The sequence below is a fragment of the Orcinus orca genome, chromosome 13 (assembly GCF_937001465.1).
Source record: "Orcinus orca chromosome 13, mOrcOrc1.1, whole genome shotgun sequence".
Classification (NCBI taxonomy): domain Eukaryota; kingdom Metazoa; phylum Chordata; class Mammalia; order Artiodactyla; family Delphinidae; genus Orcinus; species Orcinus orca.
This window is the reverse complement of record NC_064571.1, coordinates 62,645,611-62,670,000: the sequence shown is the minus strand read 5'-3', so window position 1 is coordinate 62,670,000 and position 24,390 is coordinate 62,645,611. Positions and strand designations below refer to the sequence as shown.

Below are 24,390 nucleotides of genomic sequence, written 5' to 3'. Positions count from 1 at the left end.
ATCTAGTTTGGCTTATTGAATCAGTGCATATGACAAGGGCAGTGCATTTTTCTAACAGAAGATGCACTGAGTTAATTTTTGCAAAGACTGAGGAAAGTGATACTGGCTAGAAAAGCATACACTTCCCTGTGAACTTCGAATCTTGAGTTTCAGAAGGGGAAAAAATCCATATAAAAATCCATATAGGGCTTCCCTGGTGGCGCAGTGGTTGAGAGTCCGCCTGCCGATGCAGGGGACACAGGTTCATGCCCCGGTCTGGGAAGATCCCACATGCCGCGTAGCGGCTGGGCCTGTGAGCCATGGCCGCTGAGCCTGTGCGTCCAAAGCCTGTGCTCTGTAACGGGAGAGGCCACAACAGTGAGAGGCCCGCGTACAGCAAAAAAAAAAAAAAAAAAAAAAAAATCCATATAAATTTAAAAACGAATATAAGGCAAAACATGTATGAGAAGAAAAAAATAAGCTCGGGAGCATTGGAGCCAAGTTCCTCTTTGGACTCCAAGATGTCCATAAATAACCGTTCTCCCGTCTTTTAATAACAGAACTTCTAGATTTGAGCTTGGAAGAAGTCTGTCCAACTAAAGGCTGTATTTCTTAGCCTCCCTTGCAGCTAGGCATGGCCATGTTCTGGAAAGCGAAATATGAACAGAAAAGATGCATGTCATGTCCACAAGAATAGCTTCTAGGTCTTCTGTAGAATGAGATATCCTGTGTTTCCCTTTACCCCTCCTTCTTCCCATTGGCTGGGAGATGGAAGATGCAGGTTAAGGGTTGCAGAGTCACCCTACCAACCTTCAACTGCTTAGCTAGGTAACTTTTTTAAGAGCAAACTAAGCTCCTATCTTGTTTAAGCCTTTGCCTTTAGTAGTCTGTTACAGCAACTTACACTGAAAGATGAGGAACAGTGATGTTCCTAACAGCATGAGGTTTTTATATACATTAATGCAAAAAATATTGACATAACATAAAGTGACTTTAAAATTTTAACTTAAGAGTAATTTTGCCTATATCTTATAGAATTGTATTCATGTATTAGCTTGCCAGATATATACACTCATGTCTTCTTTACAAAATATTATGGTTTTAAAAGTTAAATTTAAAACTTTGATCAACCTTAGATTTCTTTTTTGCATAAGAAGATAAATAGTGCTATTTTTTGTTGTTGTTCTAAAGAGCTATCCTGTTGTCCAAACATTATTTCAAAATAACCCCAGTGATCTGAAAATCTACCTTTATTAATTATGTATGGATTCCTTCTTTCACTCAACAAATGTCGACTGAATGCCTACTGTGCCTGGCACTGTGCTAGAATCTGAAAGGACAGTGATGAGCAAAGCACAGTCCCTGCCATACAATGGAGCCTATGGTATGGTGGGAGGACAATAATAAGCAGGTAAACAGTTATAATTTGCAAAGGGCTACGAAGGAAACAAATATAGTGCAGAGAGAGAATGATGGGGTGGAGATGCAGGGCAGCTTCCTCTTACAGACTGCTTGAAGGAAGTCCCATTGAATTTAAGTTGGAGCCCAAAGCATGTGATTGAGCCAGGCTCACACTGAGCCAGGGGACAAGCATGCCATGTGGAAGAAGCAGTGCATGCAAGGGCTCCAAGGGAAAAAGAATTTGGCTCTTTGGAGGAAAAAAAAACTGGTCAGCATGGCTGAGACATTCTGAGCATGGAGAGACATGCTGTGAGATTAGGTTAGCAGAACTAGTGGATCTGGGTATTCAGGGTAGGAATATGGATTTAATTTCAATTGCATGGAAAACCATCAAAAGCTTTTTTTTTTAATGTCTTTACTGGAGTATAATTGCTTTACAATGGTGTGTTAGTTTCTGCTGTATAACAAAGTGAATCAGCTATACATATACATACATCCCCATATCTCCTCCCTCTTGCGTCTCCCTCCCACCCTCCCTATCCCACCCCTCTAGGTGGTCACAAAGCACCAAGCTGATCTCCCTGTGCTATGTGGCTGCTTCCCACTAGCTATCTATTTTACATTTGGTAGTGTATATATATATATGTCCATGCCACTCTCTCACTTCGTCCCAGCTTACCCTTCCCGCTCCCTGTGTCCTCAAGTCCATTCTCTTTGTCTGCGTCTTTATTCCTGTCCTACCCCTAGGTTCTTCAGAACCATTTTTTAGATTCCATGTATATGTGTTAGCATATGGTATTTGTTTTTCTCCATCTGACTTACTTCACTCTGTATGACAGACTCTAGGTCCATCCACCTCACTACAAATAACTCAATTTCGTTTCCTTTTATGGCTGAGTAATATTCCATTGTATATATGTGCCACATCTTCTTTAGCCATTCATCTGTCGATGGACGCTTAGGTTGCTTCCATGTCCTGGTTATTGTAAACAGAGCTGCAATGAACATCGTGGCACATGACTCTTTTTGAATTATGGTGGAAAACCATCAAAAGCTTTTAAGCCAAAGGTTTATATAGGCAATAACTCTGGATGTTATTTTAGGCAATAACTCTGGATGTTTTGAGGAGAAAGGCTAGAAGGAGGTTAATAGAAGAAGAAGGAGGATTATAATAAAGAAAATTGGGAAATTATTGAAGTAAATTTGGGGAAACAAAATTTCTGTGTACCTTGGGGTCTATTTCAGAGCTCAGTTCTGTTCCATTGATCAGATTATTTATTCCCACACCAGTAGCACACTGCAAAAATCTTTACAGTTTCATAATACATTTTATAATAAAAATAGTTACATTATATTATATTATATAAATTTTAGCTTCATAATATATTTGTGGTAGAGCAAGTTTTCTCATCCCTTCCAACTCAGAATTTCCTAAATATCTCAGCATGTTTATTCTTCCATTTGATCTTTGAGATTATCAAATTTCACAAATAATCAAGATGGGATTTTATTAGGATTGCACGAACTTTACTAATTAATTTAGGGAGAATTAACATCTTTGTAATATTAAGTCTTCCTGTCATCCAATAGCAAGGCATGTCTATACATTTATTCCTTTTTGTCTGAGCCTCAGTAGTCATTTTTATAATGATTTTCTGTATGTTAGTCCTGTACATTTCTTTTGAAGTTTATTTCTTGATAATTTTTGTTATTGTTGCTGTTGTCATTGGGATCTTTCTCTTGTTATATTTCCTAACACAATTTTTGTCATATGTCCTCACTATTTGTAGTGGAAAGGGGAAAAGATATTGGGGAGAGTTGAGGTGATCACCTATTTTCTCCCTGACCCCTCAGTCTCACACCTGGATTATAGTTCTTGAAATTAAAAATCAAGAACTTAACAGCTTTTGTTATCTGGTTCCATCCTAACAGCCTCCCATGAAGCAAAGGGGTTCCTGTCTCCTGACCCATCTGGGGAAAGGTAACAGGAGTAAAAAGTATAGGGAGAAAATATTAATCAATTAATACTTCAAAATATCATCCTATTATAGTATATGTAGATTATACATATTTATATGAAAGCAGAATATTACATGGGGCTTTTTATGTGGCCTCATATTTTGCTACCCCCAAACACAAAGACAATGGTACACACACTAAAGGAGAGGGTCAAGGCATATTCTTTTTTTTTTTTTTTAAATGTCATTTTGAAAGCCTACTAACTTTTTTTTTTTTAAATTTATTTATTTTAGTTTTGGCTGTGTTGGGTCTTCGCTTCTGTGCGAGGGCCCTCTCCAGTTGCGGTGAGTGGGGGCCACTCTTCATCGCGGTGCGCGGGCCTCTCACTGTTGAGGCCTCTCTTGTTGCAGAGCACAGGCTCCAGACACGCAGGCCCAGCAGTTGTGGCTCACGGGCCCAGTTGCTCCGCAGCATGTGGGATCCTCCCAGACCAGGGCTCGAACACGTGTCCCCTGCACTGGCAGGCAGATTCTCAATCACTGCACCACCAGGGAAGCCCCAAGACATATTCTTAGGACTTACATACATACATACATAATACATATACACACTCACACACACACCCCAAAGTGCAAAATAGAATCCTCTGAGGGACATGAATACAAACTGGTGGGTTGTTTTTTTTTTTTTTTTGTCAGTACTCTTCTGTATTTTCCAAATTTTTGCCAATGAACCAATTTTACTTTTATGATCAGGAAAAAAGTTGTTTGCAACCTGAGAGAATTTCAAATAAATCAGAGAAAAGAGCGGGAAGATTCAATGCTCAGATATTCTCAAAGGGTATGTGGCTTGAAAGAAATACGTGAATCTAAAAACTGAAATCGGACCATAAGATCCTCTGTAATTCCAAAAGGACTGAAGGACAGACATGAGGAAAGAAAGAGAAGCAGATGAAAGGGGGAGAGACAGAAAAACATGAAGTGTGACTCCATAGAGAACTCTTTGATGACTGGGAGAAGCAAGGTCTATCGAGCTGTGTGATTGCTTGTTCTTCAGTAAGTGGATTCTTTTTCAAAATGGAAAACATGGCCCCAACAGGCAGAAGGAGGTAATGCTCCAAATGAAATGATCTCAGGCTCAAATGACAGGAGTGCAGAAGAAATTCATGTCACAGCAAAGCCACTTCAGCTAAGTGTTACAAGATCATAGACATTGGGAGGAATGTCTCAGGCCACAGACAGACAGCCTGGACTTCAAAGAGGAGAACAAAAGGTTGCACAGAAGGAGCAGATGAGCTTAAGAGTAATTCCAGAAAAAGTCTAGTTTGGATTATTAAAAATTGGCCTTAATCTTTTAAAAGTGCTAGCATTTTAGCTTTTAAATCCCAGAAAGAACACTGGCTCTCTTTCTCCCCATTAAATTAGCTCTGCTTGGTATATGTATGTGATGGTCTTTAAAGAACAGCTCCATTGTGCTCAGGTGAGAATAGTGACATAGCAATGACGGAGAGGCTGGAACCACAAGCCATTCCAGTCCCCGGAAATATTAATGCAGCAACCAGCATTTCTTCAGTAGCTACTATCTTCCAGGCATTGTGCCGGGGGTGTGATAATGACTAAGGCACTGTCCTGTCTTCCAGGAGGTCACACTTTAGAGGAGAGATAGATGGTCAGTGCTATTGCAGCTGTGATGGCACTCAGAGATCAGCATATCTTGTCCCTTTTGAGGCCAAAGGGACGAGATCTTTGAGAATTTACTGTTTGAAGTGGTTGCCTTGGCAGGCAAAGCATTGTCCTTCCCTGGGTGTAGGCAAGTAGGAGCCAAATGGCTTTCCTGCTAGGATACTTTTGATCCCCCGGATGCAGTTTGAACAAAGTGTCCTCTGAAACTCTCCATGTCTCTAAATACCATACTTCTGTAAGCTCAGTAAGGACTGGATAAAAACATGTTTTGCATTAACACATTCAATTTTCCCCTTCCTTTTCAAAACTGCTCTCTTACACAAGAGCTATTTCATCCAAAAGGAAACAAAAACATAATTAAGAAAAATACATGCCTAAATATATTCATTAATAACGACAAAAGAATAACTTTAAAAGAAAATAGAACCAAAAATTAATCATCCAGTCTACATACACAGTGCCAAACAATCAGTCTGCTCTCTTCACCAAATTACCTGAACTCACAGGTTATTTATATATCATATCTCAACCGAAAATTGGCACACAGCACTATATTTGAAAAGACTCAAAGTTGGTGGGATTTTAGGGCCTTTGGAATACTTAAAAAATAATCTAACAACTGAAATAATTCACAAATGCAAAGCCTAGAAGAGAAATTTTCCTTCAGCACACCACTTGCATATTTTTAAATTTCCCTATGCTTGTTCACATCTCCAAAGAATCCTGGCCCAACTGATACCTTTTAACAGAAGACTGTGGCACTTCTGAAGCGAGGTTATACAAATATATACACAGCTCTTTGATGAGGACTTGTTATCGTCACTTAAGAAAAATACATAATACATAATTCTTTTATGAGAAACCAAAGCATTGCCTTTTAGGTGATCACTTATAGCAAGGTTCCCTTTCTACCCATTGAAAAGGGCAACTTGTAAAACTCAATAGTGCCCCATTGTGGAACTTTGGGACAACTGACATCTGATCAGGGTTTTGCTATTTTCCTTTCTGCTTTGTTTTCTTTTGCTTTCTTGTAAGGGTTTCTCTTTACAAGAGAAACTTTCTCTAGTTTAGAGACTATAACCAAATTTCTTTAGGAGTTGACAAAAGCAAAGAACCAATCATATTCATGTGCATTAATGTATGTATTATAGGGGCTTTCCTGGTGGCGCAGTGGTTGCGAGTCTGCCTGCCGATGCAGGGGACATGGGTTCGTGCCCCAGTCCGGGAGGATCCCACATGCCGCGGAGCGGCTGGGCCCGTGAGCCATGGCCGCTGAGCCTGCGCGTCCGGAGCCTGTGCTCCGCAACAGGAGAGGCCACAACAGTGAGAGGCCCGCGTACCGCAAAAAAATAAAAAATAAAAAAAATATATATGTAGGGCTTCCCTGGTGGCGCAGTGGTTGGGAGTCCGCCTGCCGGTGCAGGGGACGCGGGTTCGTGCCCCGGTCCGGGAGGATCCCACATGCCGCGGAGCGGCTGGTCCCGTGAGCCACGGCCTCTGGGCCTGCGCGTCCGGAGCTTGTGCTCCGCAGCGGGAGAGGCCACAACAGTCAGAGGCCCACGTACCACAAAAAAACAAAACAAACAAACAACAAAAAATATATATATATGTATTATAAATGAATTAATATTTCTTAGAAACAAAATACCCTTCATATTTTCTAATTTGTATACTTCAATGTCTAATCCAAAGAGTAAAGAGAAAATAAAAGCTACTTGTCCAAAGTGTTGTCTTATTCTTCCACACACGAAGCCCCAAAGGTAAGGACGTTTAAATAGTAAAAAGAACCTTAGAAACATCACAGAAAATCCTCTTCCCCTAAAGGAAAGAGACAAAAATGGGCATAAAATATAATGGTACCCTATTTCCATGGTTCATCTCATAATTAAACCCATTAAATTTTAAGACAACTGTGTATACAATTCGCACACTTATTTTTTTCTTCCTACTATGGAATGTGTCTTGTTCAGGTCTAAAAGGGAGCAAAGTTTTGGTCTGGGCTTGAAGCCTGTGCAGGATTCCTCAAACCCCACTGATAAAAAGCACCTCACCAGCAATGATATATATCTGGTTGTTGCATGGCTCTAATTAACATTTTCTTCTGCATATTAAAGCTAGAACTTCCTTGATTATTCTCCCTCTCATTATCCTGATATTTGGGGACAGTCCTTCTGGCTTTCCTGGGTTCTCGGTTTTTCAGATGGATCATCTCCAGGACCTTAAACACTCTCTCACAAGACATCATTTCCCAGCTTCTCACTCCTCTCATTGTCATCTGGGGGACAACCGTTGTGGAGGACACCACCTCCAAACTTGAACTGCAACTCAAAAGTAAAATCATCTGAAAGAACAAAAACAAGACTATCCAGCCAGATGAGTTTCTAAAGCAATGAACAAGTCTTCCAAAAAATATTGAGTTTCTGTTAAAATATGTTACACTACCTTGAAGTAGTACAAGTTAGCAGAAACCTAGAGCAGAAAATTCCAAAAGTAGTGGTAGTCTTGTCACAACAATAATAAAAATATATTTTTTACAAATCGGGAATGAAATGTACTAACTCCTTTAAATAAATAAATAATGATGGTTAAAGCAGGATGTGCTATGATACCTGAAGAAGGTGCAACATTTTTAAATACTAAAGAGAAAAGGAAAGCATAGATGGAGCCAGTAAAAAGTTGAGTGGAGCTACAAAGAATTGCAGATTCTTTGTTTACAAGAATGGGTGGGTGTTTACAAACCCAAACTGCCAGGCAATTAATCAAATAAATGACAGTGGTTCAAAGAAGCTGATAAAAAATAGGAGGACCTTACAACACAGGGAATGTAGCCAATATTTTATAATAACTATAAATGGAGTATAACCTTTAAAAATTGTGAATCACTATATGGTACACCTGTAACTTACATGATATCAACTATACTTCAATTTAAAAAATAAGAGAGGGACTTCCCTGGTGGCACAGTGGTTAAGAATCCACCTGCCAGTGCAGGGGACACGGTTTCAATCCCTGGTCTAGGAAGATCCCACATGCCGTGGAGCAACTAAGCCCGTGTGCCACAACTACTGAGCCTGCGCTCTAGAGCCCGCATGCCACAACTACTGAAGCCCATGCACCTACAGCCCATGCTCCACAACAAGAGAAGCCACCGCAATGAGAAGCCCGCTCACTTCAATGAAGAGTAGCCCCTGCTCGTTACAACTACAGAAAGCCTGCAAGCAGTAACAAAGACCAACGCAGCCAAAAATAAATAAATAAATTTATTTATTTTAAAAAAGATAACATTCCTTGAAAAAAATAAAATAAAATAAAAAATAGGAGAACTTACAACTACAGATAATCGGGTAATCATAAAATGCTTCTGAACCTGGTGACTCTGGCTAAGAGACTTTTTAAAACAATTTCCTACCTTGGGCTCCTCTTGAACTCAGACAGTACAATTTGGACCCCAAACCCATATGAGCTGCAGGTCCATGATTATAAATTTTCAAAATAAACTTATTTTTTCTACCCAGAGACTATCTGAAATGACAGAGTTCCATGTTACTTCTGCTGCTGAGTGGGATTTTGCCCTAATCCACATCCTTCTTGAGATTGTAGTCCTTCAAGGCGACTGGCTTTACACTGGGCAGTACATTTAGTAGACCCTAGCTCTTATCTCCTGCCCATATGAATGTTAAAACCTAAATCCCTACATCACTAAACCTAACAGTTCCTCCCCAACCCTTTCTCCCCAGTCCTGCTGTGGCACCAGCTCACCTGTTTACCATTCTGGTTTTCATTTTCCTTTTTTCTTTTCTGGGCCCTGGAGATTTCTCATACTTTCTGCATGAATTATATACATATATTTCTCATAAATATACTTGTAAATCATTTAAAATAAATGCATAATTATTACATGGATGTGTGGCAATTTATTCACCTACCTATTGAAGTGTTCGATTTTTCACAATCAGAAATAACACTTGGGTAAACACCCATGTACCTAAACTTGTGTGGAAATATGTATTTATTTCCTTGGGATAGATTTCTAGTAGTGGATTGCTGAATCAAACAGTAAGCCCATTTTGAAGGCTTTCTCTTCTTCCATAGATAGCACTTTAGTACTTAACTTATGATGTTTACTTAATTCTTCCTATTTTACACTTATTGATGGACATAATTTGTATTCTCCATCAGATGTCAAGCCTGATGGTCAGTAAGTCCATAATATTCCACTAGTTTGAACATAAGTACCTTGAAAGTACTTACTAAAAGTCTGTTAGCTTGAATTAAATGAAAATTCGTAATTTTAATGGTTCAGAATCAATAGTAACGAACTTGTCCTTGGGTTTCCTTGAGAGACAGTTTCAGCATACAAAACAGCCTCTCAATACAGGTCCTGCCTACCCAGGTTTTGTGCTACATCTTCAGAGAGAGGAGAGGATGGAAGATTGGGGGATAATGAATGAATGTGTGGTGGCAAGACAGACAGGAAAAATGGCTAAAAAGTACATGAAAAGATGCTCAGCTTCATTAGTCATTATAGAAATGCCAATCAAAATGACAATGCGGCATCCCTTCATACCCACTAGGATGGCTACAATCAAAAGACAGACAGGGGCTTCCCTGGTGGCGCAGTGGTTGAGAGTCCGCCTGCCAATGCAGGGGACACGGGTTCATGCCCCGGTCCAGGAAGATCCCACATGCCGCAGAGCAGCTGGGCCTGTGAGCTATGGCTGCTGAGCCTGCGCTCTGCAACAGGAGAGGCCACAACAGTGAGAGGCCCGTGTACCACCAAAAAAAAAAAAAAAAAAAAAGACAGACAGTAACAAGTGGTAAGGATGTGGAGAAATTGGAACTCTCATGTCTCACTGGTGGAAATGTAAAATAGTGGAATCACTCTGTAGTTTGGCAGTTCCTCAAAATGTTAAACAGTTACCACATGACCTAGCAATTTCATTCCTGGGTATCTATCCCAAAGAAATGAAAACAGCTGTCCACACAAAAACTTGTACATGAATGTTCATAGCAGCATTATTCAAATGCATAATAGTCAAAAAGTGAAAACAGCCCAAATAATATTCCATAAAGGAATATTATTTAACCATAAAAGGAATAAAGCACTGATACATGCCACAACATGAATGAACCCTGTACATGTTAGGCCTAGTGAAAGAAGTCAGCCATATGTTATATACAAAAGACCATATGTTACATGATTCCATTTGAATGAAATGCCCAGAAGAGGCAAATCCATAGAGACCAAAGGAGACACATGGTTACCAGGGGCTGGGGGGAGGACAGAATGGGAGTGACTACTAACTGGTACTGCGGTTTCTTTGGGGGATGATAAAAATGTTGTAAACTTAGATTATGGTGACGTTTGCACAACTCTGTAAAAACCATTGAATTGTACACTTTAAATGAACAGATTTTATGGTATGTAAATTATATCTCAATAAAGCTGTGTTTAAAAAAAAAAGGAGCAAAAGGAAAAGAGATCTAAACTCCAACTTACTTGCCTCACCCTTCTTGTAAGACTCCCACGTTCCAGTGATTACCATTCTTAGGCATAGCCATTTCTCTCATGGGCTCAATGATGGTTTGACACCTTCCACCAGATGACCAGAGCTTAGAAAGCGTTCAGTGCACCCTAACTTTTCTCCTCACCTCTTTCTTCTTCTTCCCTTTTTTTCACTGCTGTTGACTTCATTGATTTACCCATTCTCCATCTTACTCATTACCCTATTTTCTGGTTGTGCACTATTTGCTCTGAGGAGGAATTTATTACATGTGCCCCTTGGACTTTCATTGTTTAACAACCTCTTTCTTTATGCCACCTGCCTCTTTGCAAAAGTCTTTGAGAGCAAGGAGAGGGAGGTTGTTAATTTTATATAATGTATTAATGTGCCTTTGCACAGAGCTCAAAGGTTATAACCTCACAGATCGTGGCTGTAAAATACAAAACCTGAATGATAAACTGAAGTGACCAGTTGCTTTGGAGACAACAAAACACATATTGTACGATCTTCAGAAACACCCTCTCCTTCCTTTCTTCACCCCCAAACCCACCTCTGCAACTGGGAAACAGGCATAATGAAGACATTTCCCAGAATATGGCATAAAACCCAGAGTTTTTAAAAAAAGGTACATCAGCCCCTTTTCCCCAAGATTAACTTCCACAAAGCTATCCTTCCTGCTTCTCCTTCCAGAACCTTCTAACAACCTCACAGTGATTCATAATTAGAGTTCTTCCAAACTTTGTAGTTTCTATGTATGGGCACTTCTGCGGGAATTTCCAGAGTATTATCTAGACATCTGAGCAGATGTGGTGGGGGGTAAGGAGAATCTCTCCTTTGCTCTGGAGGGTAGAATGGCACTTGTACGCGGTGAATGAAGGAAGACTTCACTAAAGAAATAAGTCCTCTAGACAAGAGGACTGAATTAGGGGTTAGGCCAATTGTGCAAAGACACAAAGAGTAAATAGCAACCTGAATTCTGCAGACACTGGGAAGCTTGATGCAGAAAGCTCATTTTTTTAATTCTTACCAACCTATTCTTAGAGATGCTAAAAATTCATCTGGCATGAGAACTAAATAGACCAGTTTACTTTTTTTTTCTCAGTAAGCTCTCACATAGCCTTCTCTTCTATTTTTATGATTTTATGCATGTGCTTTGATATTTTTCTACTTCTTTTCTCCATTTTCTCTCAAGAGCCTACGCTGAACCACAAAATGTAATGATGGGAAACATACATTCATTCAAGATAGCATAAGAAGCGGTTTACATTTTTGCTTCATTTTGCCCAAAGGGGAGTTATTTTTCCTTTTAAGGTGTTTCCAACTACAAAATTAGGGAAGGAAGGAGGGCGGGCAGGCCACACACAGAGAATCTGCACTCTGGTTGACTTGAGCTCACTTTTAAATTTAGAGCCAGGAAGCTTGAAACTAAAACAAACTGAAGTGCATTTGGCTACGTGTGGTAGGAAATGAGCTTTCCATGCTGAAATCATAAAATAATTTATCATAAGAAATGTTTTCTAATGATGTGTGCTAGTCTTTTCAAATCATAAATTTTATGTTTTTTGGTCTCAAATCAGATCTTAATTTGCTAACCAGTCAGGATAGTCACTGTTGTGGTCAAGGGGAAGAGACCACACTGCAAATCTACCACCCTCTTTGACAGTGGCCTCAGAAATCTAGTGCTTGGGGTTAGAGACCCTCATGTGCAGAAGAAAGGTTATTGGAATATGGGTGAAGGGAGAAGCATGGGAATCAATGGATCACCTAGGAAGAGAGTAAAATAGAGAAAAGGGACCGGGACTGAGCCCTGGGGACACCAACAAATAGAGGTGAAGCAAAGGAGGAGATGCGAGCAAAGGAAATGGAGAAGGAGTAGTCAGTGAGATGGGAGAAAACCAGAGAGGGTGCCGTTATGCTGTCTGGGTAGCCACAAGAAGAGAAGGTTTCAAGAAAGAGAACGTGTCAAATGCACTGAAAGGTCAAGTAAGAGGTCAAGAGAAAAGTAGTCCTTGCACTTGACTTTGTGGAGGTAACAGGTGACCTTGGCAGGAGCAGTTTCAGGAGTAGTGAGGACCAAATCCCATTAGAAAAGGTGAGAGAGAGAATAAGAAAGTGGGGACTGCGAATATGAACAACTTTCAAGAAGTTTGCATGTGAAGGGAAGCAAAAATTTGAGGCAGTAACTAGATGGAAATATGGAATCATGGGAGAAAGTTTTTTCGGTCTGTTTTTCAAGACGAAAGATTTTAGAGCACGTTAGAATTCTGATAAGAATGTTCCAGAAGAGAAGAGAAATTGCTATTTGCAAGGCAAAGAAGGGATGGTACAGGGGCACAGAGAATTTCTGAAACAGAAAGGAAAGGTGAGGCTATACATGCAGATTATTTTGTAGACTTGGTTGTGTGAGGATGAGAGTATTCCTGTTGAATTGGTTCTTATCTTCTATAGAAAATGTGAGGCAAAATCAACAGGGGATAGTGGAGGCTGTGGGGGAGGGATTGACATGGACGGGGAGAAGACAGAGGGGTAAATGTGAGCAGTCTTTTGAAGAGTGAGAGAGCAAACACAAGAGGGCAGAATGAAGCAGTAGGTGGTGTTGACTGCCTGTGAGATTATGGCCATGAATTTAATAGGACACAAGTCAGAATATTATGTGTTCTTCCCAGGCAGTCTTGAGCAGCTCAGGAGCAGGTGAGGATGAGGTCGGTAGTTGAGGTTAGCCATGGCTGGAATTCAGCCAGATGATTATGATGGAGGAAGAGTCAAGGAGTTTAGGATGCATGACCATAGAACCCTAAGGACAGAAATGCAGACATGAGGGTGGTAGGAAATGAAAAAAACGTAGGGTCATTGAGATTGAAAATCTCAGTGATTCTTTAAAAATTGTTGGAGCAGAGGTACTAAAGCAGGTAAGATGGAAGGACAGGAAAAGTAATGGAATGGAATGAAATTGAAGTTGATGTTTTGGAAATTGCACAGAGAATGGTGAGATTAAGTTCAAGAATGACCTTGGAAATGGATTTCTGAGGGTTCTGTGATTTCACCCTAAATTTTTCCTTTCCCTGTCTTGCCTTAGGGCCTTCGTACCTGGTTCCTTCTGGTCATTTAGGTCTCAGTTCAAATGACTAAATTAGCCCCTGCAAACCCTATGGCCCCCGCCACTGTCCACCACATCATCTTTGTATTTTCATTCCTCCTCTCAAGATCCACATTACAGTATTTGTTTATTTGTTTCTTGTCTAAACCTCTGATGAAAATATAAACTCAACAAGGAAAGAAACAGTGCCTTTTTAGTTTGCCACGGTATTCTCAGCATCTAGGACAGTGTCTGGTACATAGCAGATACTCAATAAATACTTGTTGTGTGAATGAATAAAAGGTCAAGTGAGAATTCAGCAGAAAATGTGCTGTATCTCCAACACCAAATCCTGAAAATCATGCTTAAAACGTTATCCCTTCAGATTAGAGCTTCTGTCTCTGTTAAAATGCAACTGCCACGTGATACCTCAAAAGTGACCCAACATCATCTACTCACGCAGTACTTCAGCTGAGAATGAATAACCTGAATCTAATCAGGCAGAGGAAAAATCAGGCAGACATAAAATGAGGAATTTTCTATTAAAATAAAAATGAAGATGGGGGAGTTCCCTGGTGGTCCAGTGGGTGGAACTCCATGCTACCAAGGCAGGGGGGCCGGGTTTGATCCCTGGTTGGGGAGCTGGATCCCACATGCATGCCGCAGCTGGGAGGTTCGCATGCCGCAACTAAGAGCCTGCATGCTGCAACTAAGAGCCCACATGCCGCAACTAAGAGCCCACATGCCGCATCGGGGATCCTGCATACCACAACTGAGATCCAGAGCAGCCAAAATAAATAAATTAATTAATTAAAAAATATTTAAAAAAATAAATATATCAAGTCAAATCAAATAAAAGTATAGAGGGACTGTATTCTTCAAAAATGTTAATGTCATAAAAGACAAAGAAAGACTGTGAAAATGTTCCGAATTCAAGAAGGCTAAAGAGGGCTTCCCTGGTGGCGCAGTGGTTGAGAGTCCGCCTGACGATGCAGGGGACTCGGGTTCGTGCACCGGTCCGGGAAGATCCCACATGCCGCAGAGCGGCTGGGCCCGTGAGCCGTGGTCGCTGAGCCTGCGCATCCGGAGCCTGTGCTCTGCAACGGGAGAGGCCACAACAGTAAGAGGCCCGCATACCGCAAAAAAAAAAAAAAAAAAAAAAAGAAGGCTAAAGAGACATGATGATATGATGATTAAATGCAGTACCCGACCCTAGACTGAAACCTGCATTGAAGGGGAGTAAAATGCTTTAAAGAACATTATATATGGAGAGTAAATTAGATTAAAATATTTTGTCAATGTAAACTTATCAAGTTGATAACTATAATGTGGCTGTGGAAGAAAATATCCCTACTCCTAGGAAATACACACTAAACTACTTAGGGATAAAGGACCATGATGTGTATATAACTTACCCTCAAATAGTACAGAAAAAATTCCATGTAAACAGATATGGCTATAGCTATATACATACAGATGGCACAAATGACAAAGCAAATAGGATAAATGTTAACAATAGGTAAATTTAGATAAAAGGGGGTATATGGATGTTTGTACTACATTTATTTCTGCAACTTTTTGTAAGTTTGATATTATTTCAAATAAAAAAGTTAATTAAAAATTAGAACATTGGACTTCCCTGGTGGCACAGTGGTTAAGAATCCACCTGCCAATGCCGGCGACACAGGTTCTAGCCCTGGTCTGGCAAGATACCACATGCCGCGGAGCAACTAAGCCCATGCACCACAACTACTGAGCCTGCACTCTAGAGCCCACGAGCCACAACTACTGAGCTGGTGTGCCACAACTATTGAAGCCCGCACACCTAAAGCCCGTGTTCCAGAGCAAGAGAAGCCACCGCAATGAGAAGCCCACGTACTTCAACGAATAGTAGCCCCTGCTTGCCGCAACTGGAGAGAGCCCACATGCAGAAACAAAGACCCAACGCTGCCAAAAGTAAATAAATTAATTAATTAAAAAAATAGAACATCTGGGAATGGCTTAATAGCATAATTATAGTATTTGAAAACAGAAGGGTCTCTGGAGATCAAATAATCTGAATCTTCCCTTCTACAGATAAGAACAAGGCCAGAAGGGTGTCATGCGTTTTTAGCAGGAACAGAAATAGAGTTGAGATCAATTTAAGTTTATAACATTAGACATACACCTACCCTACAACCTAGCAATTCCACTCCTGTATATTTACTAGCACAAATTAAAAATCTATGTCCACAAAACACTTGTTTAACAGTGTTCATAGCAGCTTTAAATCCTTGTGTATTCATATAACAGAATGATAAAGATTGAAGTATAAATATACATCACACCATAGATGAATCTCCAAAACACTGGGGAGTGATCCTTCTTTCTCTATTTGTAAGAGTTTGTGTAATACTGGTATTATTTCGTTCTTAACGGTTTTACAGAATTCACCAGTGAAAACATCTGTGCCTGGAGTTTACTTTGTGGAAAGGTTTTTTTCTGTTTGTTTGTTTTCTGCTTTTTATTGTAGTCCAAACACTGTAGATGATACATTTTAGAAACTCTGGATTCTGTTATCTTCCTCTAAAAGAATAGATACAAACTGACTCACTTTGCCCTATACCTGAAACGAACACAACATTGTTAATCAACTATACTCCAATATAAAATAAAAGGTTTAAAAAAATAAATAAAAGCATTGAGATTGGTTCAAGATGGCAGAGTAGAAGGATGTGCTCTCACTCCCTCTTGCAAGAACACCAGAATCAATTAACTGCTGAACAATCATCGACAGGAAGACACTAGAACTCACCAAAAAAGATACCCCACATCCAAAGACAAAGGAGAAGCTGCAGTGAGACGGTAGGAGGGGCACAATCACAATAAAATCAAATCCCATAACTGCTGGGTGGGTGACTCACAAACTGGAGAACAATTATACTGCAGAAGTCCACCCACTGGACTGAAGGTTCTGAGCCTCAGGTCAGGCTTCCCAATCTGGGGGTCCGACAATGGGAGGAGGAATTCCTAGAGAATCAGACTTTGAAGGCTAGCGGGATTTAATTGCAGGACTTTGACAGCCCTGGGGGAAACAGAGACTCCATTCTTGGAGGGCACACACAAAGTAGTGTGCTCATCGGGACCCAGGGGAAGGAGCAATGACCCCATAGGAGACTGAACCAGACCTACCTGCTAGTGTTGGAGGGTCTCCTTCAGAGGCGGAGGGTGGCTGTGTGTCACCGTGAGGACAAGTACACTGGCAGTAGAAGTTCTGGGAAGTGCTCTTTGGTGTGAGCCCTCCCAGAGTCCGCCATTAGCCCCACCAAAGAGCCCCGGTAGGCTCCAGTGTTGGGTTGCCTGAGGCCAAACAATTAACAGGGAGGAAACTCAGCCCCACCCATCAGCAGACAAGTGGATTAAAGTTTTACTGAGCTCTGCCCACCAAAGCAACAGCCAGCTCTACCCACCAGCAGTCCCTCCCATCAGGAAACGTACACAAGCCTCTTAGATAGCCTCATCCACCAGAGGGCAGACAGCAGAAGCAAGAAGAACTACAATCCTGCAGCCTGTGGAACAAAAACCACATTCACAGAAAGATAGACAAGATGAAAAGACAGAGGGCTATGTACCAGATGAAGGAACAACATAAAACCCCAGAAGAACAACTAAATGAAGTGGACATAGGCAACCTTCCAGAAAAGAATTCAGAATAATGATAGTGAAGATGATCCAGGACCTCGGAAAAAGAATAGAGGCACAGATCGAGAAGATGCAAGAAATGTTTAACTAAGATCTAGAAGAATTAAAGAACAAACAAACAGATGAACAACACAATAACTGAAATGAAAACTACACTAGAAGGAACCAATAGCAGAATAACTGAGGCAGAAGAATGGATAAGTGACCTGGAAGACAGGATGGTGGAATTCACTGCTGCGGGACAGAATGAAGAAAAAAGAATGAAAAGAAATGAAGACAGCCTACAAGACCTCTGGAACAACACTAAATGCAACAACATTCACATTATAGGGGTCCCAGAAGGAGAAGAGAGACAGAAAGGACCCAAAAAAATATTTGAAGAGATTATAATCGAAAACTTCCCTAACATGGGAAAGGAAATAGCCACCCAAGTCCAGGAAGTGCAGAGAGTCCCATACAGGATAAACACAAGGAGAAACATGCCAAGACACATGGTAATCAAATTGGCAAAAATTAAAGACAAAGAAAAATTATTGAAAGAAGCAAGGGAAAAATGACACATAACATACAAGGGAACTCCCGTAAGGTTAACAGCTGATTTCTCTGCAGAAACTCTACAAGCCAGAAGGGAGTGGCATGATATACTTAAAGTGATGAAAAGGAAGAAGCTACAACCAAGATTACTCTACCTGGCAAGGATCTCATTCAGATTCGATGGAGAAATCAAAAGCTTTACAGACAAGTAAAAGCTAAGAGAATTCAGCACCACCAAACCAGCTCTACAACAAATGCTAAAGGAAACCTCTAAATGGGAAACAAAAGAGAAGAAAAGGACCTACCTAAACAAACCCAAAACAATTAAGAAAATGGTAATAGGAAGATACATATCGATAATTACCTTAAACATGAATGTTTAAGGTAATTAAATTAAATTAAATTAATGTTTAAGGTAATTAAATTAAACGTTAAACGTTAATTAAACATTTAATTAAATTAAACGTTAAATGCTCCAACCAAAAGACACAGGCTTGCTGAATGGATACAAAAACAAGACCCATCTATATGCTGTCTACAAGAGACCCACTTCAGACCTAGGGACACATTCAGACTGAAAGTGAGGGGATGGAGAAAGATATTCCATGCTGCGACAAAGTGAGAGAGAGGCATAGACATATATACACTACCAAACGTAAGGTAGATAGCTAGTGGGACACAGCCGCATAGCACAGGGAGATCAGCTCTGTGCTTTGTGACCACCTGGAGGGGTGGGATAGGGAGGGTGGGAGGAAGGGAGATGCAAGAGGGAAGAGATATGGGACATATGTATATGTATAACTGATTCACTTTGTTATAAAGCAGAAACCAACACACCATTGTAAAGCAATTATACTCCAATAAAGATGTAAAAAAAAAACAAAAACAAAACAAATGGAAATCAAAAGAAAGCTGGAGTAGCAATACTCATATCAGACAAAATAGACTTTAAAATAAAGAAAGTTACAAGAGACAAGGAAGGACACTACATAATGATCAAGGGATTAATCCAAGAATATATAATAATTATAAATATATATGCACCCAACATAGGAGCACCTCAATACATAAGGCAACTGCTAACAGCTATTAAAGAGGAAATCAACAGTAACACAGTAATAGTGGGGGACCTTAACACCTCACTTACACCAAAGGACAGATCATCCAAACAGAAAATTAACAAGGAAACACAAGCTTTAAATGACACAATAGACCAGATAGATTTAATTGATATTTATAGGACATTCCATGCCAAAACAGCAGATTACACTTTCTTCTCAAGTGCACATGGAACATTCTCCAGGATAGATCACATCTTGGGTAACAAATCAAGCCTTGGTAAATTTAAGAAAACTGAAATCATATCAAGCATCTTTTCTGACCACAATACTATGAGATTAGAAATAAATTACAGGGAAAAAAATGTAAAAAATACAAACACATGGAGGCTAAACAATACGTTACTAAGTAACCAAGAGATCACTGAAGAAATCAAAGAGGAAATCAAAAAATACCTAGAGACAAATGACAATGAAAACATGATGATCCAAAACCTATGGGATGCAGCAAAAGCAGCTCTAAGAGGGAAGTTTATAGCTATACAAGCCTACCTCAAGAAACAAGAAAAATCTCAAGTAAACAATCTTACCTTACACCTAAAGGAACTAGAGAAAGAAGAACAAACAAAACCCAAAGTTAGCAGAAGGAAAGAAATCATAAAGATCAGAGCAGAAATAAGTGAAATAGAAACAAAGAAAACAATAGCAAAGATCAATAAAACTAAAAGCTGGTTCGTTGAGAAGATAAACAAAATTGATAAACCATTAGCCAGACTTATCAAGAAAAAGAGGGAGAGGACTCAAATCAATAAAAATAGAAATGAAAAAAGAGAACTTACAACAGACACCGCAGAAACACAAAACATCCTAAGAGACTACTACAAGCAACTCTATGCCAATAAAATGGACAACCTGGAAGAAATGGACAAATTCTTAGGAAGGTATAAACTTCCAAGACTGAACCAGGAAGAAATAGAAAATATGAACAGACCAATCACAAATAATGAAATAGAAACTGTGATTAAAAATCTTCCAACAGGGGCTTCCCTGGTGGCGCAGTGGTTGAGAGTCCGCCTGCCAATGCAGGGGATGCGGGTTCGTGCCCTGGTCCGGGAAGATCCCACATGCCACGGAGTGGCTGGGCCCGTGAGCCATGGCCGCTGAGCCCGCGGGTCTGGAGCCTGTGCTCCGCAATGGGAAAGGCCACAACAGTGAGAGGCCCGCATACCGCAAAAAAAAAAAAAAAAAAACTTCCAACAAACAAAAGTCCAGGACCAGACTGCTTCACAGGTGAATTCTATCAAACATTTAGAGAAGACCTAACACCTATCCTTCTCAAACTCTTCCAAAATATTGCAGAGGAAGGAACACTCCCAAACTCATTCTATGAGGTCACCATCACCCTGATACCAAAACCAGACAAAGATACTACAAAAAAAGAAAATTACAGACCAATACCACCGATAAATATACACGCAAAAATCCTCAACAAAATACTAGCAGACAGAATCCAACAACACATTAAAAGGATCATACACCACGATCAAGTGGGATTTATCCCAGGGATGCAAGGATTCTTCAATATGTGCAAAGCAATCAATGTGATACACCATATTAACAAATTGGAAAAAAAACAACATATGATCATCTCAATAGATGCATAAAAAGCTTTTGACAAAATTCAACACCCATTTATGATAAAAACTCTCTACAAAGTGGGCATAGAGGGAACCTACCTCAACATAACAAAGGCCATATACAACAAACCCACAGCAAACATCATTCTCAATGGTGAAAAACTGAAAGCATTTCCTCTAAGATCAGGAACAAGACAAGGATGTCCACTCTCGCCACTATTATTCAACATAGTTTTGGAAGTCCTAGCCACGGCAATCAGAGAAGAAAAAGAAATAAAAGGAATCCAAATCGGAAAAGAAGAAGTAAAGCTGTCACTGTTTGCAGATGACATGATCCTATACATCGAGAATCCTAAAGATGCCACCAGAAAACTACTAGAGCTAATCAATGAATTTGGTAAAGTTGCAGCATACAAAATTAATGCACAGAAATCTCTTGCATTCTTATACACTAATGATGAAAAATCTGAAAAGAAATTAAGGAAGCACTCCCATTTACCACTGCAACAAAAAGAATAAAATACCTAGGAATAAACCTACCTAGGGAGACAAAAGACCTGTATGCAGAAAACTATGACAATGTTGAAAGAAATTAAAGAAGATACCAACAGATGGAGAGATATACCATGTTCTTGGATCGGAAGAAGCAATACTGTGAAAATGACTCTATTACCCAAAGCAATCTACAGATTCAATGCAATCCCTATCACATTACCAATGGCATTTTTTACAGAACTAGAACAAAAAGTCTTAAAATTTGTATGGAGACACAAAAGACCCCAAATAGCCAAAGCAGTCTTGAGGGAAAAAAACTGAGCTGGAGGAATCAGACTCCCTGACTTCAGACTATACTACAAAGCTACAGTAATGAAGACAAAATGGTACTGGCACAAAAACAGAAATGTAGATCAATGGAACAGGATACAAAGCCCAGAGATAAACGCACACACCTATGGTCAACTAATCTATGACAAAGGAGGCAAAGATATACAATGGAGAAAAGACAGTCTCTTCAATAAGTGGTGCTGGTTAAACTGGACAGCTACATTTAATAGAATGAAATTAGAACACTCCCTAACACCATACACAAAAATAAACTCAAAATGGATTAGAGACCTAAATGTAAGACCAGACACTATAAAACTCTTAGAGGAAAACATAGGAAGAACACTCTTTGACATAAATCACAGCAAGATCTTTTTGATCCACCTCCTAGAGTAATGGAAATAAAAACAAAAATAAACAAATGGGACCTAATGAAACTTAAAAGCTTTTTCAAAGCAAAGGAAACTACAAGCAAGACAAAAAGACAACCCTCAGAATGGGAAAAAATATTTGCAAATGAATCAACGGACAAAGGATTAATCTCCAAAATATATAAACAGCTCATGCAGCTCAATAGTAAAAAAACAAACAACCCAATCCAAAAATGGACAGAAGACCTAAATAGACATTTCTCCAAAGAGGACATACAGATGGCCAAGAAGCACATGAAAAGCTGCTCAACATCACTAATTATTAGAGAAATGCAAATCAAAACTACAATGAGGTATCACGTCATACCAGTTAGAATTGGCATCATCAGAAAATCTACAGGGGCCTCCCTGGTGGCGCAGTGGTTGAGAGTCTGCCTGCCGATGCAGGGGACATGGGTTCGTGCCCCAGTCCGGAGGATCCCACATGGCGCAGAGTGGCTGGGTCCGTGAGCCATGGCTGCTGAGCCTGCGCGTCCAGAGCCTGTGCTCCGCAATGGGAGAGGCCACAACAGTGAGAGGCCCACATGCAGCAAAAAAAAAAAAAAAAAAAGAAAGAAAATCTACAAACAACAAATGCTGGAGATGGTGTGGAGAAAAGGGAACCCTCTGGCAGTGTTGGTGGAAATGTAAATTGATGCAGCCACTATGGAGAACAGTATGTAGGTTCCTTAAAAGACTAAAAATAGAATTACCATATGACCCAGGAATCCCACTACTGGGCATATACCCAGAGAAAACCATAATTCAAAAAGACACATGCCCCCCAATGTTCACTGCAGTACTATTTACAATAGCCAAGTCATGGAAGCAACCTAAATGCCCATCAACAGATGAATGGATAAAGAAGAAGTGGTACATATATACAATGGAATATTACTCAGCCATGAAGAGGAATGAAATTGGGTCATTTGTAGAAACGTGGATGGACCTAGAGACTGTCATACAGAGTGAAGTAAGTCAGAAAGAGAGAAACAAATATCATATATTAACACATACATGTGAAACCTAGAAAAATGGTACAGATGAACCAGTTTGCAGGGCAGAAATTGAGACACAGATGTAGAGAACAAACATATGGACACCGAGGGGGGAAACCAGTGGGGGGTGGGGGTGGGGGTGGGATGAACTGGGAGATTGGGATTGACATGTATACACTGATGTGTATAAAATGAATGACTAATAAGAACCTGCTGTATAAAAAAATAAATAAAATAAAATTCAAAACAAACAAAAATAAAAGCATTACTTTTTTTCTAGCAGTTAAATTATGAATGGATCACCTATCTGTTGAAGGCCTGGTTTAGGCTTTGTGTGGGTCATCTATACAGGTTTTTGGGGTTTGGGTTTTTTTTTAAAGAATAAATTTATTTATTTTATTTATTTATATTTGGCTGCATTGGGTCTTCCTTGCTGTGAGCGGGCTTTCTCTACTTGCAGTGAGCGGGGACTACTCTTCGTTGTGATACACAGGCTTCTCGTTGTGGTTCGTGGGCTTCTCATTGCGGTGGCTTCTCTTGTTGCGAAGCACAGGCCCTAGGTGCGTGGGCTTCAGTAATTGTGGCATGCGGGCTCTAGAGCGCAGGCTCAGTAGTTGTGGTGCACGGGCTTAGTTGCTCCGCGGCATGTTGGATCTTCCCGGACCAGGGCTCGAACCCATGCCCCCTGCATTGGCAGGCGGATTCCCAACCACTGAGCCACCAGGGAAGCCTAACTATACAGGTTTTGCCATTAATCTTAGGGTGGGTTTCTTAATCCTCGGATGTGGCCTTAACTCCTAAGGCTTAGCCCTTCCATGAATTCAATGGACAGCCTGAGGTATTTACCAAGCCCATCTAATTTAGCAGGACATGAACTCCAAATTCCTGTTCCCCTGGCAGTGGGCATCTGCAGAAGTCTCTGGTCAACTTTTTCAGCCTTTCAGATGATGTTTTTCTTTGGGGTGTCTTACCAGTCTCATCATGCATGCACAGTTCCATACCTGCCAGTAATTTGAGGGGAGTTTTCATGTACAATAGATTTCGGGTTCCCCACCCCATGACTCTCTTTTATACTACTTCTCTTTTCAATATCCAGCTGCTCCGGCATTCCCAGACTCCACCTTTGACTTCTCAGCTCCATAAGACAGCCACCTCCAGCCTGAGTTCTGTCCCCCAGGGGCTGCACAGACGGGGGAATACTCTCAGGACAAAAGCCAGATAAATGTGGCTCTCATTGCAGTGCCGTTTTCTTTCAAAGGACATATCTCTCCACTGTCTCCCATCTCTGGGTCATTCGCCAGTGCCTCCAAAGAGTAAATTTAAAAAGCAACAACAACAACAAAAAAAAAACCCAGACTTTAAAATTTAGATCAGTTTTAGGTTAACAACAAAATGGAGCAGAAAGTACAGAATGTTCCCATATACTTCCTACCCTCTCCACTCACACAGCCTCTCTCACTATCAACATCCTGCACCAGAGTGGTACAATTACTACAACTGATGACTCTATGTTGACACATTGTTATCACCATAGTTTACATTAGCAGTTCACTCTTGGTGTTGAATAGTCTATGGGTTTTAACAAAGGTACAGTGACATGTATCCACCACCATAGTATCATACAGAGTAGTTTCACGGCCCTAGAA

General features: G+C 40.3%; 1 long non-coding RNA gene across 1 annotated transcript in view; it reads right to left on the bottom strand.

Moving 5' to 3' along the window:
* Window positions 1-18,076, bottom strand: part of LOC117199492 (uncharacterized) — a 53,812-nt gene extending 35,736 nt beyond the window's left edge. The window contains exon 1 of the long non-coding RNA XR_004480749.2: window positions 16,773-18,076. This is a non-coding gene — a long non-coding RNA (uncharacterized LOC117199492). The remainder of the gene's footprint in view (window positions 1-16,772) is intronic.
* Between the last annotated feature and the right edge of the window lie 6,314 nt (window positions 18,077-24,390).